Source organism: Alexandromys fortis, unplaced genomic scaffold, assembly GCF_014885135.2.
Source record: "Alexandromys fortis isolate MF-2015 unplaced genomic scaffold, M_Fortis_MF-2015_v1.1 scaffold_0, whole genome shotgun sequence".
NCBI classification, from domain to species: domain Eukaryota; kingdom Metazoa; phylum Chordata; class Mammalia; order Rodentia; family Cricetidae; genus Alexandromys; species Alexandromys fortis.
The window spans coordinates 47896973-47915203 of NW_026067949.1; the positions used below are offsets into that span (position 1 = coordinate 47896973).

The following is an 18231-nucleotide window of genomic DNA, read 5'->3' on the forward strand; positions in this document are numbered from 1 at the left end:
GTTTTCTATCCAGGCCCCTTGAGTAAGGGAGATGGGTTGTGCACGTCCCCAAAGACTTTCTTTTGCGGACACAAACACAGAAACAGCTCTCAGTCTTGGTGGCCTATGACAGTGGCTTTGGGGCATTTGATCTGCAGTCCAACCTCTTGGCAATTCTGTCTGTCTACCTCTCAGCGGTGCTCTTGTTTATGCTTTTAATTCTCCAAGAGAATCTGTCCAGCATCGATTCAAACTATAGGACTTGAGAAGAAACAAAACACTTTCCTCATCCGTCTTTGCATTGTGGATAGAACTGTGATTTTCTCCTACTTCTTTTTTCTTTCATTTACTAACAAGGAAATCAACATCATCATCAACAACAACAAAAATTCTTTGCAAACATTTTTCATGTAACATTTCAGATGGTTGATGAAGAAACTCCAGGATAGATAGATAGATAGATAGATAGATAGATAGATAGATAGATAGATAGATAATATATAACAAGCTAAATAAACTGCATTATAATCAGTCAGGACCGATAAAAAGTTAATTTCAAATATTTTACATTCCAAATCCTGGATTCCCCTCACCAACTCCATTCTATAAGAATCTCCAGTCAACACACCTCTCTCTAATCAGCCCCTCTCTATTGGTTGCCTCTAGATACTGAGCTATTTCTAGATTTTGTGGAGGACATTTTTGATTTCATTTTACCTGCATGTTGATTCTATGTGGTAAGAATCAAGACCCCCATGGTGATAAGACAGGTTTACAGCGAACGGAGATCCAGCTCAGTTGGCAGACAGCAGTAAATGCTGGATTCACACTTATATACCAATCTTCTGGCTCCACTTCCAGTGTTCCCAACTGTGGGCTTAGAATCATCAGGACCAAAGACTCAGGTAAGAGCAAAGTAGTCTTAGAAAGAATATTTTAGGTCCAAATATATAAGCTATTCATACTATTTCTTCCGATTTTTCCCCACCCCCCGAGGTCTTTACATAAACACTACACACCTGACATCTCCACTTTGCCACTTAGGTAAGTTACACAGGCTACCCTATAAGAAAAGACTTGCTGATGGCTACTATACTGCCCCTCCAAAAGCAGTGATTCTTACATTATTCTGCTTCTCAGAAAATGCATATGCAGATGCACATTCGCACAGTGTGAATACGTGAGAAACAGGACATGCCCTACTGTGATGTAACAGTGTGCACCATGTCATCACAGCTCAACTGTAAATCACAGTGCTCCCCTGTGCAACACAATGATGCCTGGTGATATCGACTCTCCATTGAACTGTCAGAATGTTCCATTGTGCCAAGGCAATATTGCATTGTGAGATCGTAGTTCCCCAGTGATACTACTATACAGGAGTGACATCACAATTCTCTTTTGTACCCTCACAAATGTTGCATGTGACATCAGTACTTCTTCATGGTTTTACAAACCAATGCTGCCTGGTGACATCACAGCTGCCTGTGTCAATAAAAGCTGTATTATGACATCACAGATCCATCGTGACATCACTATGCTCCACTGTGGCATCACTATACTCCACTGTGACATCACTATGCACCACTGTGACACTATGTTCCACCGTGACATCACTATACTTCACTGTGACATCACTATGCTCCATTGTAAGATCACTATGCTCCACTGTGAGATCACTATGCTCCACTGTGAGATCACTATGCTCCACTGTGAGATCACTATGCTCTACTGTGACATCACTATGCTCCACTGCAACATCACTATGTTCCACTGTGACATCACTGTGCTCCACTGTGATGTCACTATGTTCCACTGTGATGTCGCTATGTTCCACTGTGACATTACTATGTTCTACTGTGACATCACTATGTTCCACTGTGACGTCACTATGCTCCACTGTGACATCAATGTTCCAGTTTACTCAATAATGTCCAACTGTATGATCTCAATGGTTCACTGTGGCCTCACAGCTTTGTTGGGCCATCACAATGATCCATTGTCACATTACAGTACTTTATTGTGTCAACACAGGCTGCACTGTGACATCACAAATTCAATGTGATATCAAAATGCTCTGTTGTGACATCACAGTGCTCCATGGTTTAATCATGACGCTGTATTTTCAGACAATAATGGTGATTAGTGCCGCCCTATTGTATTGTCACAATGCCCCATAGTGATGGCATAAGAACACGTGTTTTTAAAAGTGGCTGATCTGATGTCACAATAGAATAGAGTGCATCTGTGGAGTAGAGTATAGTGATGTCACAAGAGAGCACTGTGATGATAAGTGGAGTTGTGATGTCATCATGAACCATTGGGACCGCATGCACAGTGCTCCATTTGAGGATACGTAGCTCAAAGGGCTGATCTTTGTCATTCTGGGAGACCAGTGACGTCCTATTTTCTATCTTCCCCTTTCCTCCCGTATTTCTCTTTCTGAATATTCTATAACCAACATGGAATGCTTCCCAATCAAGAGAGACTCAAACCATGAGAGAAAACAAGAGTCTCTGAAATTCCCTTTTGCTCCCTTACCTACCCTACTGTCATATGTTAGCAGCAAAACCCACTTAACATTCTTTCTTTCATTAAGCCTAAATAAACACTCCCCTACTATCACAAGAGTGTCATTTGTGATTATGCTTTTACTGAAAGTCTATAAATGATAAAATTACTCAATGGGTCATCATACAACTCAGGTATTACATACAAGGAGGAAGAAAACCCTTCTTTCTCCATTTTGCATCTTGAGAAACATCTCCATGGTCTCACTTATCATTAGCTTCCAAATGCCTGAGGTTGGCAGTATTCACGTCAAGGGAAAACACACGAGTCATTGTAGGAAGTCACATATGCAATTATGGAAAGAAATACAGAAAGCATCTATAGTGGAAGGCTAAATTTTATGACTGTGAACTATGAGTAGGCTGTCCTGAGTATTTATTGTTCAAACTTTTGGGAATGAGAAGGCAATTGTAGTTTCCTGGGACAACAGACAGAGGCCCCAAACCTTCCAAAAAATTGGGGTATAGGCACCCACATAAGGAATTAAAGAAAAGAATTAGGAATTCCCACTGCGATGGCTCCTCAGACAGTAATTACTCAGGCCCAGTCACTTGAGCTTCTGACAGTCCTAAAGCATGTTCCCTGTGTCCCTGACCCCACTCCACAAAGACCTGGGGTCCCCATATACACACAGAGCCTTTGCACCAGCCCTCTATTCCCAGTGAGATCCCAGTTCCTCACGTGCACCTGAGGACACTTTTGTCTGGGAATCTGGAACTTGTTGGTCCTTTGTGTCTACAGCCTATTGTTAAAGGACAGTTGCTGAGGCTCTGTGAACCTCTCTAGTGTGACCGCAGAAGCAGGTCCAGCCACGGTCTGCCAAAACAAAGGCAAAGGGTCCCGGACCTGGGCTTGGCTAAAGAGCATAGACTCCAGCTTTGCTGCTAGTAAGGGCTCCTTCCTGTGGCTGCGGAACATGATTTAGAAGGTAATGAGGAAGCCCTGTAGTGTTACACACAGGCTCCACCGGTGCAAACTCGCACGTGGCCATAACGCACGTACATTTCCTTCACCAGTGAAAACTTAAACACAGGAGTGACCCATCACCCCTTGAGGTCTTCCTCACCCCCCTCCTCGCTCTCTCTCTCTCTCTCTCTCTCTCTCTCTCTCTCTCTCTCTCTCTCTCTCTCTGCTGTGTGCACTCTTGGATATGCTAATCCTCATACCATGCCTTGCAAGAATTCAACACCAGAAGTTATGGCCAGCGGTATCCTTGGGCAGATCATGTAAAGGCTTTTGACTTTAAATTAAGACTCCATTAAGATAATAAAATGTTTTCTTCAAGTTTATTGTTATTCTGCCTAAGGGGTCTGTGGGGAACACAGGACAAAAACTATAGAGGGAAAAAAAACCATCCCCTTCACTATGGAAACAGATTCATTTATTTTTATGGGCTGATTTTTTAATTCCTCTCCCTGGGCAAAGCCCCACTAGTTTCATTTGCAGCAGGCTGCTGCGTGAGGTGGAGTGGTAGGCTCCCAACAGAGTCAAGATGGACAATAGACACCCGCCCCTCCCCCCACCCCGGTGGTCTGACTACAGCAGAACGCCTGACCAGCTGGAATAAGGAGAGCATGCTCATCTTACTATGAGCAAGAGGAAAATAGCCCTGTGGTAGTTGCTAGTTTAATATCCACAACTTGAAAAATTCAAAGACAGCTTGGTGCGAGGGTGTATGCCTGCAATCCCAGCCCTCAGGAGGTGGGGGGGGGGAGGCTCACTGCAAGTTTGAGGTCAGCTGGCCCTACCTAGCAAGACTTCATCTTGAAAACAAAATTCAATACCGGTAGCAAAAACAACAATGTAGAAAGGTAAGGGTTCAAGAGGCACCGTCCCAATGAAGCTCTCTGGGGGCTTGTCGGCCGTCTGCTGCCACATCATCGCTGTTCACAGATGAGCATCACAAAGGGTCTGAAATCTTTCTGTCACTTACTTTTTGTATTTAAATTGAATTATATAAAGTATCACATTTCTTTTAAAATAAAATATTTTTATTAATCCTTTGAAAATTTCAATATATTTTGGACATATTCCTCCCACTGCCACCCCCAGTTCCTCCCAGATCTACTCCTTACCTCGCCACCCCTCCCCAAAGTTGTGCCCTCTTTCTTCTTTCTTTTCCCCAAATAACCCACTGAGTTCAATTTGTGCTACCCGTCTACTCACAGGTGTGAGGCCCTCCATAGGAACCTACTCAGCCTACCAGAGGCTTAGAGAAACCTGAATCTCCCTCCCCCAGAAGGTATCAATAGTCAATATCTCCTCATCAATAGTCAATAGTTCCTCAGTTCGGAATGGGTGGGGGTGAACACAGGCAATCATAGGCACTTGAGAGCTGAGGAGTGCTGTGGTCATGTGATGTCCAGACAACACTGTTTGGCACCCGTCTTCCATGATCTCTGAACTACATTTCTTCATGGCATTTTCAAACATAACTCATTTTGTGGCTCCATCCTCCATTCTCCCCCATTAACCTGTGTCCCCCTTGAGCCCTTCCACCCCCAGAAGCCTCCTTTGGGCTCTCACGTCACATGTGTTCCATTATCCTCCCTCCCTCCTTACACCACTTCCCCTCTCCAGTCCTCCCCTTTCTGATTTCACACTCTGGAAGCACATTCATGGCCATAGATAGATAAATGATTGATTGATTGATTGATTGATTGATAGATGATAGATATATAGATGATGGATAGATAGATGATAGACAGACAGATGATAGATAGATAGATAGATAGATAGATAGATAGATAGATAGATAGATAGATGATAGACAGATAGATGATAGATAGATAGATAGATAGATAGATAGATAGATAGATAGATAGATGGATGATAGATATTAAAGAACATGCTATTTTTGTTGTTTTGAATCTGGATTATTTAACTTAATATAAATTCCAGATCTACCTATTTTACTAGAAATTACATGATTTTCTTTTTCTTTATAACTGAATAAAATTCCGCTGTGTGTGCACTACATTTTCACTATAATCAATTATTCATTACTTATTATCACTAGAGTTTAGCAGAATACAAAAATCCCCTCTCTAACAAGCAGCATTTTTGTGGATTAGCACGTGTCCCACTTTTCCATGAGTGAAGCGGCAAGAGAGGGTATGGCAACTTGGAGAACCAGCAGAGGGTTGGACACTTGCTGGTACTGAAGTCTCAACCTGTGATGTTTGCGGGATACAAATAGCATCTTGATGACTTAACCGGACCTGTTCTAAGGCATCCTGTGCTGCGGCTCCTCTGCATGTCAGTGACATCATGGCTGGTTACACTGTGTGTTGTACAGTCTGATCAACCATGCCTGGCCAGTGGCAGATGCGCAGTCAGCGCCTGTCAAAGCTCTGGAATGCAGCACGGGGCAGTGAGTGCACAGAGGATTGACAGAAAGACCCATGGGACGATGTATCCATCAAGTCTGGCTGAACATCGGCCACGCCCCTTTCAGGAGACTCAGGCATTAGCCATCAGTCTTGAAAGATGGCTGGATCTGAGCCAGCGAACTCGTGAGTCAGCAGGTTGAGGTTCACACAAAGGTCAGTCCAGTATGCCTGTGTGCGAGTGTCGGGCCGGGGTATGAAGAAGGCTGCAGGCATGGTGAAAGGTTCTCTGGAGAACGGCAGCCATTTTCCTAGGACGGGCTCTCCACTCAATCTCTGATGTAGAGAAACTTTTTGGAAGTTTGGAGCTAGTGTCTAAGTGAGGTTTCATGTTTCCCAGTGACACACAAAGCCATTAGCTCTCTGACTAGCCTCATCATCACAGTCATTACAGATGCTATTTTTGACTTCTTATAATTGTGATATGAATGAATACAGGGATACCAAGAGCAGGATGCAGAAATGGGAGAGATACACAGAAGACTGAACAACAGAACCTGGAATAAATAGGACAGGACATGGTGTTCCAAGGAGAAATCTTCCAGAGAACAAGAGGGGAGTTTGTGTGTGAGGTGACGGTTTTGGTAAGGCATTTGCGATATCTGTGAGTTAGGAGAAAGAGTCATGAGTTGCCCAGGCAATAGAAACGTAAAGCAATCACACTAAATCCTCATTGCACGTCAGTTACTGTGTGTTCCAGGAGGCGTCCAAGTGACAAGATACACAACACAGTCCCTGCCCTTGGTGACTTTGTAGGTTAAAGGGCACAGACCTGAACACAATGACTCATCCAAAGGAGGAGGGCAGGACAGCCAGTGAGGCTGACATTCTTCCTGGAGTGATCAGCAAGAAAGGCGAGGATTAGCAATAAAGTGGTTTTTATGTATTATGAAGGTAGCACGTGCTTGCTCCTCCACACCCCTGCCCCACCGGGGCGCCAGGGTGAAGTCTATGAGGTGACCTCCCTTCCCTGTGCCCACCTGAGCACAAAGACACAGGTAAAGTTTGCTACTACTAACTACACTAATTTGCAAGGTGCTTTTTTACTTCAAAACACAACACGTTTTGAAGAACACATCTTTCATATCAAAGAGCTACATAGTTGGCTGTGTTTGCCAACACCCATCTCCCCAGAGGGACATTCATGCTATCAGTTTCCAGCCAGTAAAAAAATGATATCGTAGACACGTGACCTTATAGAAATAAGCTGTGATTTTAATGAGACCAACAGTGGGCTTCACTATGGTGGGAAAAAATAAAATAAAATAAAAAACCAATACAGGAGACTCCTGAGGAAGTTCAGGCCCCAAATGACATACTGCAGCCCTGAAGGCACTCACTGGCTCTGTTGCCTCCTGGTGGCTGAAATATGATGGATGGTGGTGGCGATTGTGGGACCCCAGGAAGAGAAGAGAGTTGTGTGGGGACCAGTGGGTTTCTTTTCTAATAATAACCCTCTCGTAAGAACTGCTGAAATGTCACCTGAGAAGCAGTGAAGGGTCACCCAGAACGTGCCAGCTCCAGCGTGTAGGGACGTTCCCACGGGAGTCCCTTTCCTAAGGATTTCATCACAACGCTGAAGAGCCACCCAGGGACTCAAACCTCCAACCATAACAGACCCGTGGGAGCCATACTGATCATACGCAAATCAGAGCAAAGAGCACACGTATTTTATAGCTGGGTCTATCAAACCCAGACTGCTTTTCAAAGAATGCATGCCATGAACAGAATTCTTAATAATGCTAAGCAACTGTGACAATGGAGGGCTCAGATGGAGCAGCGGGAAGGAGAAATAATATTTAGTTCCATTTTTAATTAATTAAATCTATGATGCCTAGTAGGCATCTATGTGTTAACACCCAGCAGGCTGTGAGCTGTGCAGGGATAAATGACTCTAGCATCTAAATGGATGGGGACAGCTCTGAGGAAGAGAAGGATGGAACAGAGAAAGGTTAACTGTATGTCCGGGGTACCACCCCCACCACAGAGCTGCAGGCAGAAGCTAGGAATTAGCCAAGGAGGCTAAGGGTGTGTCCGAGAGCTAGGAGAAAAAGAAAACAACAGAAGAAGCGTACTGAGTGAGGGAGAGACAGCTTGGCTTCAAAGATGTGGGGGTGTCAAACAGCGGGGTGGCCTGGACGCTGGTGTGACTTCTAGTTAGAGCACAGAAGTTTGAGGTCCAGCCTCGTGTTCTTTTAGAAAAGCTGCTTCTGTGTCAATTCTAAGAGAGAGTGTGATAGCAACGAGTTAAATATACCTTTCTGCAAAAGTCAGCCCACGGCGGCACAGCTACGAGCGTGAAACTTCCTACTCCACGCGAGCGAGCGAGCCTGCAAAGCTGCCAGTGAGGTGATGCTGTGTTTGTGTTTTAGCTTGCTTCCCCTCCCCCTGCTCTCTGTGCCACAGAAGTGCTGGCAACCATGGAATAAAGTGACATAAATCATTCAATGATTAAATATAATCTATCCTAGAAGTGATCAAATGCTGACTTCATCAGCGCTGACACACAGGGCCCGGATGCCACGTTCTCATTCTCCTTAGCACTCTGGACAATGGAAATAAGAGTGCTGACCTGCCTGTCATCAGGAGTCCTCTTGGTGACAGCTCTGAATCGGCCCCTGCAGCACACCGTGTAATTATCTACATCACCCACCTCGTGACACTGGGCTCCGTTTGCAGAAGGGATCCAGAACAGGAAATGCCTCTGTCATCGATGGGCCCACTTTTATTTTTGTACACCGAAAACACTGAAGCACTCCAGGGAACGCTGACAGCCTCCTCCCCATATCCCCTATTTAGTGAAGACCCACTCTGCAGCTGGAGCTGACCTCGGAGGCAACACTTCCGAGGAAAGGGGCAGTGGCTCTGTGGCCTGGTTAGGATGGTGGCTGTCGTAGTCCTGACCTTGTTGACCCAGGCCCTGTACAGCACTGAATGCTGCTCCCTCGGCAGGTACCTCCGAGGGTGGTGTTTGCACAACAACGAGAAAGGCCACCGTGGGAATTGCAAATTCCGTTTGGCTTCCAGCAGTCGGGCCTGCCTCTGGAGACCGAGAGGATTTGAGCTGCCAAGAAGCGGGGGGAGGGGCTCCACCCCACGCTTTGCATTGCTGAAAATTAGTATGGATTGACAAAATGAGATAGCACAGTTGTCTGGCAGATAGACGGTAATTGCAGTTGGGCCACCGGGGCTGGTCTAGCCCAGAGGGGGAAATTATCATTTTGATTATGTTCGGGGGAAGGGGGATCTATTTATGAGTCCAGGGTTCTTAGTGGAGTTAGATGGACTATTTTTCTGGATGTAGAGAAACAAAATTTGGATTTGAAAAAAAGTAACCGCAGGTCTGTTCTTTGGCCCAGAGCGTTTCCAACCGTTTCTGCTTGGTGAGCAACACGGCGAGAAAAGAACAGAAAGGTTTCCCGTTCTTTACACCTGCTGTCTGGCGGAGGTTTCTCCTCTGCTTTGACAAAGAGAAGCCAGCCAAGTGTCCTTTGCACCGACGCCCTGTCACAGCTGGGCCTCCCTTTCCTCATGCTTTCTGCAGCCCAGCTGGCTCGCTAAGGTGACAAGGAATGAGGAAGTGAAAGGGCTACGCTGTGCACAGGAGGTCTTGGCCCATAACAAGGCCGTGACACATGGAAAGAGACACCGAGTCACACTGGACTCAGGGTTCAGACAGATCTGAGTTCAAATTCTCTCTGGGCCAAGGAGGAGACACACGGTCTTGGGTGAGTTACATAACCTTTGCTTCCTGATGCACAGTAGGAAGAGGTGGGCGGGGCTACCATTTTAGTGAGGACAGAGGGAACTGTAACCACAGCAGCTAGCACACTGACCTGATGATGTGTGTGTGCCCCAGGGACCTTGCAGGGACCATCAGAATGTAGTCATAGGAGGGCGTGTCAGGCCTAGAGGTATGTGTGCTGGATTTAAACTCATAAGTTAGTTCTTCTTAATGTTTAATCAAGAACATCATTCAAGGAATGGATATTTCTCTATTATTTTTCCAAAACAATAGAAAAAAAACTTTTCTTCTATCTACTTCTATCATGTAGGCTGAGGATTCTTAGGTTTAGGGACCCCTCTAGTCTCAGGTTGGATTCTCCTGCAATGACCCTGAAGTTAGAGAAATTAAGCAATCTGTATGGCCTGGGGAGTCCACCTCCCCCACCACAGTTTGTCAGTCCAGTGGTCCCCACATGACCATGGAGCTTCTGTCTCTAGTCTCTACCACTGCGGGTCTTCCTACCTGGGCTCCATTAAGTTCTCACCTAGAGCCAGGTGGAATGACCCAAGTTTGTAATCCCATCACTCTAGAAACTGGGGAACAGAATCATGAGCTCAAAGTTCATTTGGCTCACATATTGATACTGTCTCCAAACAAACAATCAACAAGCAAGTAAACAATGAACCAAGCAACCTTGGAGTTAACCTAGCAAAACAGAATCCCATGTAAGAAGGCCAGGGGTAGAGTTCAACAGGGGAGTGCTTGCCACACAGGCAAAGCCCTGGGTTGCATCCCTAGCAACACACACACACATGACTAGTGGGTCCAGAAGGCCTGGGTTACATCCCTAGCAACACACACACACACACACACACACACACACACACACACACAGAGCCAGTAGGTCCAGAAGGCTGAGGCTAGGAAAATCACACATAGAGCATGTTTGGAAAGAAAAGAGCCAGAGGCTAGAAGCAACCGCTAGGCCCATTTCCTACAGGGATCTATGCAGGAGCAGAGCTTGGCCCTGAGGATTCGGAACTCAAAATGTCACAATCCCTCAGAGTCTAATAAGGAGCAGAAACACAAAACATTGTCATGAATGCTGATGATCAAGGAAATAAGGGTGCATAGATGGGAGGCCCCCACCAAGACGGGTTCTCCAAGGAAGTGAGGTTGAAGTTGCCCGGGAGTCAGCCGGGCCAAGAGATGTCATTTCTTAGCTGAAGGAATAGCAGTATGGACAGCAGACCGGCAGGGGAGATGACAAAAAGTCCATGGGCCTAAGGAAGGCAGTCCTGGTGGACAGTTCACGGCACCTCATAGATCCCTGGTAATGCTGAGCTGAACAGAGCTATGCCCACAGGGCCCCTCCGAACCTTTCCTGCACCCCATACCACTTTGGCTATGAGCATGTTTTTAAGCTCTCTCAAAACCTCATTTTTACCCCCACAAAGGCTATTCTAATGTCCTCTTTCCAGCGGTTACTATAGCAACAAAATGAAATAACATGTAAGAATCACCCAGCATCTTCCGTGCTACCAAGTACTCAGCAAATGTGGGCTGTTATCAATATTAATGGGGATAACAAGAAGAAGGTCAAGTTTAGCCAGCAGGAATGAAGCTGCAGATGGAAGATGGTCCTAGGGATGGAACTCGGACAAATCTAGATCACAGGGCAAGCAGAAAGGGAAAGGAAAGCCATGGATTAAGCTGATGCTCAAGATCTCCTCGACCCCTCCCACTGCTTACCAGACTAGGTAGACAAGAACACACCAATGGACTCAATGACACAGAGCTGAAGAGCGGGCAGGTGGGCACATCAGTGTATCCCAACAGGGATTCCATTTGCATTCTGGGTCAGGAAACTGTGCAGGGCTGACCCTCCTGCTAGGACCATCACCATTTCTGGTCTTATCCACCGCATTCCACTGCTGCCTCCCTTGCTGCAGCAACAGTTTCCTGAGCATCCTTCAGGCGTATTGTTGCATAGCTTGGGGGACCACTGCACTTGCATATTTAACTGTGGGTACTTAAAGTCCAGGAGCATCCTTTATTCACGGATGGCTGGAACTCCCAGCCTTGCAGGTTTAGGAGGGGATGGTGAATAGCACAGTGAGGCTCTCACGAAGGTGAGCGCTACATGTAGCACACGACTGCACCACACGCCGGGTGGTGTGTATATGCTTGTGCCTTTTTAATCATATATTCAGCTTCAAGGCAGAGACAATGCCAGGAAGGTGAGGTCTCATCTCTGGCATAGGAATGAGCCAAATGCATCTCTGAAGAAGGGAGCAGAAGTTGGTGCAAATTATGCAAATGGCGCAAGTATAGGTGCCTCACAGAAGTGTCAGCAGAATTAATTTCTCAGGACATTTTGCTGAGTTAGTCAGGCAGCAGTCTCAGGGAAAAGAGACCCACAGCTAAGATTTTACAACATTGTGCAAAAATGATCCGAGCAGATCAAATTTTGTCTTCTCGGGGCTCCTACTGGGTCACTGAAACCGCATCTCTCCCATGTCCCTGCCTCGTCCTCTATAAGGGAGATGCCACAACATATGGCCTGGGGAGGGGTCAACGGGCCTCAAGTTCCAGTCCATAATCCCATTCGCCTTCCCACATTGTGTTGAAATTGAGACCACAGCCAGGCCAGCTCAGGAAATCTCTGGGCTGCAGGTTCACCCAACATGGAACCAACAAGGTGGCTCAGTAGACAAAATACTTGCTAGGCAAGACTGGAGATCTACTCCAAAGCCCCCTGCCCGCTCAGTGCCTCTTACTAGGTCTATAGGTAGAGGATCCTGTGATAGGCAGCTTCTAAGCCTGCCTTCCCTTTCAAAAGACAGCAGCCCCAGCTGGCCAGCCCTCAGGCCCTTTTCAGTTTATGCTCCTCATGTGTCACTAAACAAAGTGGCCTGGATGGGAAGGGGACCTCTGTTTCCGATTCCTGACCCCTGGTCACCATCAGGAAGGGCGGCTGTTTTAATTTCACAGCAGCGGAAGGATGTACATTTTGAAAAGGATTCTGAGTTAGTCAGAATGGACCAGACTCCTGGAATTCGGCCAAAACCCAGTGATAAGTACGGAGAATTGAGGTAAAATGACTGAGCCACATTACCCCAGAGGGTTGTGCGCTAAAGAAACAGTGCGCGGTGTTTGCAGGCCGGCTGACAGTGGACAGCGCTGCCTGCGACCCTGGGGTTACAGGTGTGTGCCAGCACACCCAGCTCAAATGCTGTAAGGACATAAACATGACAAGAAGCAGTAGCGGCACGTCCTATAAAATTATCAAACCTTTGTCGTCTTCTCATACTAAAGACAAGCAACCCAGTGTGATATACAAATTATTGATGGGTGCTCAATAAATAAATAAATAAATAAATAAATAAATAAATAAAATGAGGGGAAAAAAAGATCAGTTTAAAAAAAGAAAAGATGCACAAATCCCAAAAGAGTAAAGTTGGTTCCCCTTTCTCAGGCCTGAGCTTAACCACTCAAACCTAAGCGACAGAAGGTACCGGAGTAAGTTTCTGTGACCACGGAAGGAGCAGTCTTCTTAGATGGCACACCCAAAGAACGTGAAACAAAAGAAATAAATCAATAAATTGTACTTCATCAAAAATAATACGTTTTATACTTCAAAGCATACAACAAGAAAGGGAAAAGATGGGGAGGTAAATTGCTCAGGAGGTAAAGCACTTGCTACCCAAGTCTGCAGACCTGAGTTCGATCCCCTGAACCCACACTGAGGTGGAAGGAGAGAACCAAGTGCACAGGCTTGTCCTCTGACCTCCACATCGTGCACCATACTGTGTGCCCCCAATCATCATGTGGACACAAATACATTTCTTAAAGAAAGCACAGAATGGTCAAAATATTTGTGTTAAATACATGACAGATTTGCATTTAGAGCCTAAAAAGAACTTAATAATAAAGTGAGAGATAACGCAATTAAATAATGATGCTAGGATTTGAATAGACTCTTCTCCAAAGACCATTAATAAAAACATAAAAAATGCTTCATTTACCAACTATTAGAAAACACAAATCAAAACCACAATAAGGTACCACACAACACATGCTGGTGTCTGTGAGGTACCACACAACACATACTGGTGTCTGTGAGGAATAACAGACAGTACAAGTTAGCAATGATGTGGAAAACTGGGACCCCACCCCCACCCCGTACAGTGACAAGAAGAATATATAGTAGCACAGAAGCCTTCGAGAACAACACTCTGGATATCTTATCATCCCGGAATTCTACTCCAAGGGATACAAAAACGTATGTTCACAAAACAACTCTCCAATGTGCTGAGAAAAACCACTCATCTTACTTAACTATTAATAGACAAATTCCATAAAAGTCTTGTACACAAATGCTCATTGTAGTATCACCTGCAATACCCACTATGGAAAAGCCCCACTTTCTGTCAGCTGAGAAAGCGATGGAAATCTGTCGACTAGAAAACTATGCTACCTTCAAAATAGAATGAAGCACTGATACACACCACAAATGGTTAAACTCTGAAAAAATGATGTCAAAAGTACAAGACATCAGACACAAAAGATCACACCATTGATGTGGAATGCCAAGAATAGGAAGCTCTATAGGGCTGGGAAGTGGTTTCCCAGGGCCAAGGTGACGGAGACTATTGGGAATGACAAGTGACTGGACTGGGCACAGGCTCTTGCCTTGAAGACGCGTGTTTACTTTGAGCGCAGCTATTGTAACTTCATACAACATGGATGGATTGCCCCACAGGTTGGTTATATACAGGAAACTTCAAGCCAATTGCAAATCTTCCGATGTCTATTCCCTGCCCATCTGCCCAGCTCTGCCCTTTCATGTGTTGGTATTGCCCTTTCTTCATGCCAGGCATTGGACATACATATAGGGATCCAGGGATCAGGCATTCATATCCCAACATCTCAGGTCAAGGCACAGTGACCTCCATTTCAGATGAGCAGCACCTTGGCATGTTTGGTGGAATGAGTAATTGGGGAGGCTGGGGTGGAAAGCGAGGAGGTAGAAGGGAAAGCCAGTATCTCTCCTTCCAGGACCCAGGGACCCATTAACCCCGGCTTAGAAGTTGCAATCTCTTAGGGTCTCCTAGCACAACAGACTTGTAAAAAGGGATGGTTGACCTCTCACTCTTAGCCACAGCCCTCTGCTAGGGTGTAGACTGTTGTTTGGACTGGTGCCAGGTGGGAAAGGGATTCTGACGGTGGGTGGGTGTCTGTGCACTTCGCACGTGCCCCTCATTCCCATGCCGAGATATTGTGATAGGAACACCAACCATAAAGCTCCTATAAGAGATAGAACACTGCAGAGAGAAGACAGTTTTCAACATTTGACATATTACTGCCTTCACTCACTCCTTTCCCTTTTCCTCAAATACGGGGACTTGAATTTTTCTTTCATGGAGAGTACCCAGTGCTGCTTCAAAGGATGCCAGAGATGTTGGTGGGGACGGTTTCTAGAACTTCACAGTGGACATCATGAAGAACTAAATATAACAGCCCCACCACAGGGACTCATGTCTTGAGTTAACTCTAGGGGACCTTTGGTTCTCTTGGGGACTTCCAGCTTGAAGACTTGGGAATCTGGGAACTTCGTCAATTTATGAGGACAGTTCTAGGGTGGATTTACTTATCCTAAAAGGAAACAAGAAGACTAATAATGAAAGACCTTGGCAGGGAATGATGTGGACATGTCCTGGAGAAGAATGAAGACTTTCTGTCCTCCCCCCATCCCCAGGTCTCTGTTGTGCATCAGTTTCTCCTGGCCTTTCTTGTGTTTCCCAAGCACCAGCATCGGGGACTATGAAGTGAGTAACATATGTAGTACTTACGATGAGCTAAGTGCTGCGGATGCACCTTGATCAACAGAAGCTCAGTTTAGAAGTCAAACAGCCTAGGCCCACTGCAGGGCAGCTATGACCTTGAGAAAATGATTGCACCCAGTTTATCCATAAAATGGGAGGAGTTGGAGCACAATGCAAATGAATTTGCAAATATCCAATGAGTTAATACAAATAAATCACAGAATGCTACCACGCAAGGAAGCATTTTATAAGCACTGTCTATTGTGAGTTTTGAAGAGTTTTTTTTGTTTGGTTTAATCTTACTTTTTAATAAGAAAGCTAATTCACATTTCTCACAAGTTGCATCTCACTAATGTTTACCTTTAAGACTAGTCTCGGGCTGGAGAGATGGCTCAGTGGTTAAGAGCACTGCCTGCTCTTCCAAAGGTCCTGAGTTCAATTCCCAGCAACCACATGGTGGCTCACAACCATCTGTAATGAGGTCTGGTGCCCTCTTCTGGCCTGAAGGCATACATGTAGACAGACTATTGTATACATAATAAATAAACAAATATTTTTTAAAAAAAAAAGACTAGTCTCCCCAGACTTACTCTTTTCTCACTACAGCCTCCCTGCAGGAGCCCCTAATCCCAGCTAGGCCCATTCCCTGGGGGCGCTGATCCTTGGTGCAGAACTAGAGTTCTCCTAGCTGCTCCCTAACCATGCTTCTCAGCTTTCCTTCTATTCTTTGTGCCAGTGGCCTAACTACAAAAATATTTTACCAGGGACCCCTCAGTGGCCACACTGGGCAGGGAACTCAACTTCCCTCCATTCCTTGGTGTCAGCTGTGACCCCCAGAAGCATTCACTATCAGAAAACCCACTGTCACTACACTTGGTAAGTATCCAGAGTGGGCAACAGCAACCAAATAACAACACCCAGCCAACAAAGATAAGACCAGATATGTATGCCAAAAGCACCTCAAACATCATAACTCCAGATGCCTAGATGCCAGCACAGAAAGGCAAACATGAGCAGCTGAGACAATATACCTCTTCCAGTAGACCATAACTCTTCCAGAATGGGCTCTGAGAAATGCAATCTAGCTAAAGTACAAGACAAGGCCTTCAAACTAGCAATTATAAATATGTTCAAGGACCTTAAAGAAGTTATGCATAAATGTCTTAGCAAAGACCATGAGAATATAAAGAATTGAGTGAAATAATGAGAACGCTTCAAGACATAAAAGTAGAAATAAAATCAGTAACAAAAATCCAAAACTGAAAAGAAACTGAACATGAAAATCTTAGGAGGACAAACAGAAATCTCAGCAACAGATCATAAGCCATGAAAGAGACAAGGTGGAAGAAACAGATTGCTTAAAGAATGCCAAATCCAAGGACAAATAGCAGGAATTCTGGAAGTGTGAAAAGATGGAACCTGGAATAACAGGGATAGAGGAAGGAGAAGAAACCCAATTCAAAGGCGCAGAAAATATTTTTAACAAAACCATAGAAGAAAACTTTCCCAATCTGAAAGAGGTGGTTCCCCAGGTACAAGAAGAACACAGAACACCAACTACACTGGACTAGAAAAGAAAATGCTCACAACACATAATAACCAAAACACTAGATGCACCGAAGAAAGAAAGGATATTAAAAGCTGCGAGGGAAAAAGACCACGAACCATATTAAGGCAGACCCATTAGAATAACAACTGACCGAGAAGCCCAAATTTTATGAGGAGCATAACCACTTTCTCATGGGGTTTAAGGCCAGCTCCATGGGATGGAACCCATACATGACACTGCTAACATGGCAAGGGCCTGAGACTAGACTGGATACAGTTCTGGGGGAAACTTACTATTATTATACTGCTAGAAACAGGGCGATAAATGACTCCCAATGACACACTGCTTTACCCATAGACCAATACCTCACTCAGCCCTCACCAGACAGGCTTCCTCTCATAGCAGACGGGAATTAACCCAGAGACTCACAACTGGACAATGGGCAGAGAGTGAGAGACTTTGGAGCACTCGGGCCTAAGGAATGTCTTCATCTTCCCGCAGGACTCAGGGATCTAAGCAGAAGAGGAGATGGAAAGATTATAAGAGCCAGAGGTGATGGAAGATGTCAGGCAAATGGTGTCTTCCAGACGCAGTAGGACTGTACACACACGAACTCACAGATACCGTGGCAGCCTGCACAGGACCGGAGCCGGTCCCATGCCCAGGAGTCGCTGGCCAACAGAAAATGAACTCAGTGGTACTTTTTGTTTCATTTTGCTTTGTCTTACATTCCTTTTTTTGTCTTTATTGGTCTTTTGCTTGCTTGTTTTTATTTTTTGTTTGTGGATTTGTGGGGGGGTTGTTTATTGTTTTGTTTTCATTTGGTTATTTTTTAAAAAGAGAATAGGAGAAAAGGAACATTAAGCTGGGTGGGAAGGGAAGTAGGGAGGGTTGGGGGAGGGAAAATATGTTCAAATATATGAAACAAAATTCAATTAAAAAAGAAAGAAAAAGTCTAGTAACATGTTGTAGTTTAGGAACTCAGTTGATTCTAGCAGGAATGCAGAAGCCTTCAGTAAGGATGTCTGGAGATGTTGCTTAAGCAGTTTAGTACAGCAGGCCATCAATTTGCTTCTAAGACAAGATTTCACACTGTAGCCCACACTGGCCTTGAAACTTGACCCTCTTGCCTCAGCTGTGAGTACAGATTCTTGCTACCATGCATTAGAATTAAGTACATTTGTTTAC

At 45.1% G+C, this 18231-nt stretch overlaps 1 protein-coding gene across 1 annotated transcript in view; it reads right to left on the reverse strand.

The window, feature by feature from the left end:
* Rasgef1b (RasGEF domain family member 1B) overlaps window positions 1-8809 on the reverse strand; it is a 170470-nt gene extending 161661 nt beyond the window's left edge. Inside the window, exon 1 of the mRNA XM_050149979.1 lies at window positions 8593-8809. The gene's annotated coding sequence lies outside the window, so the exon portion shown is untranslated. The remainder of the gene's footprint in view (window positions 1-8592) is intronic.
* Between the last annotated feature and the right edge of the window lie 9422 nt (window positions 8810-18231).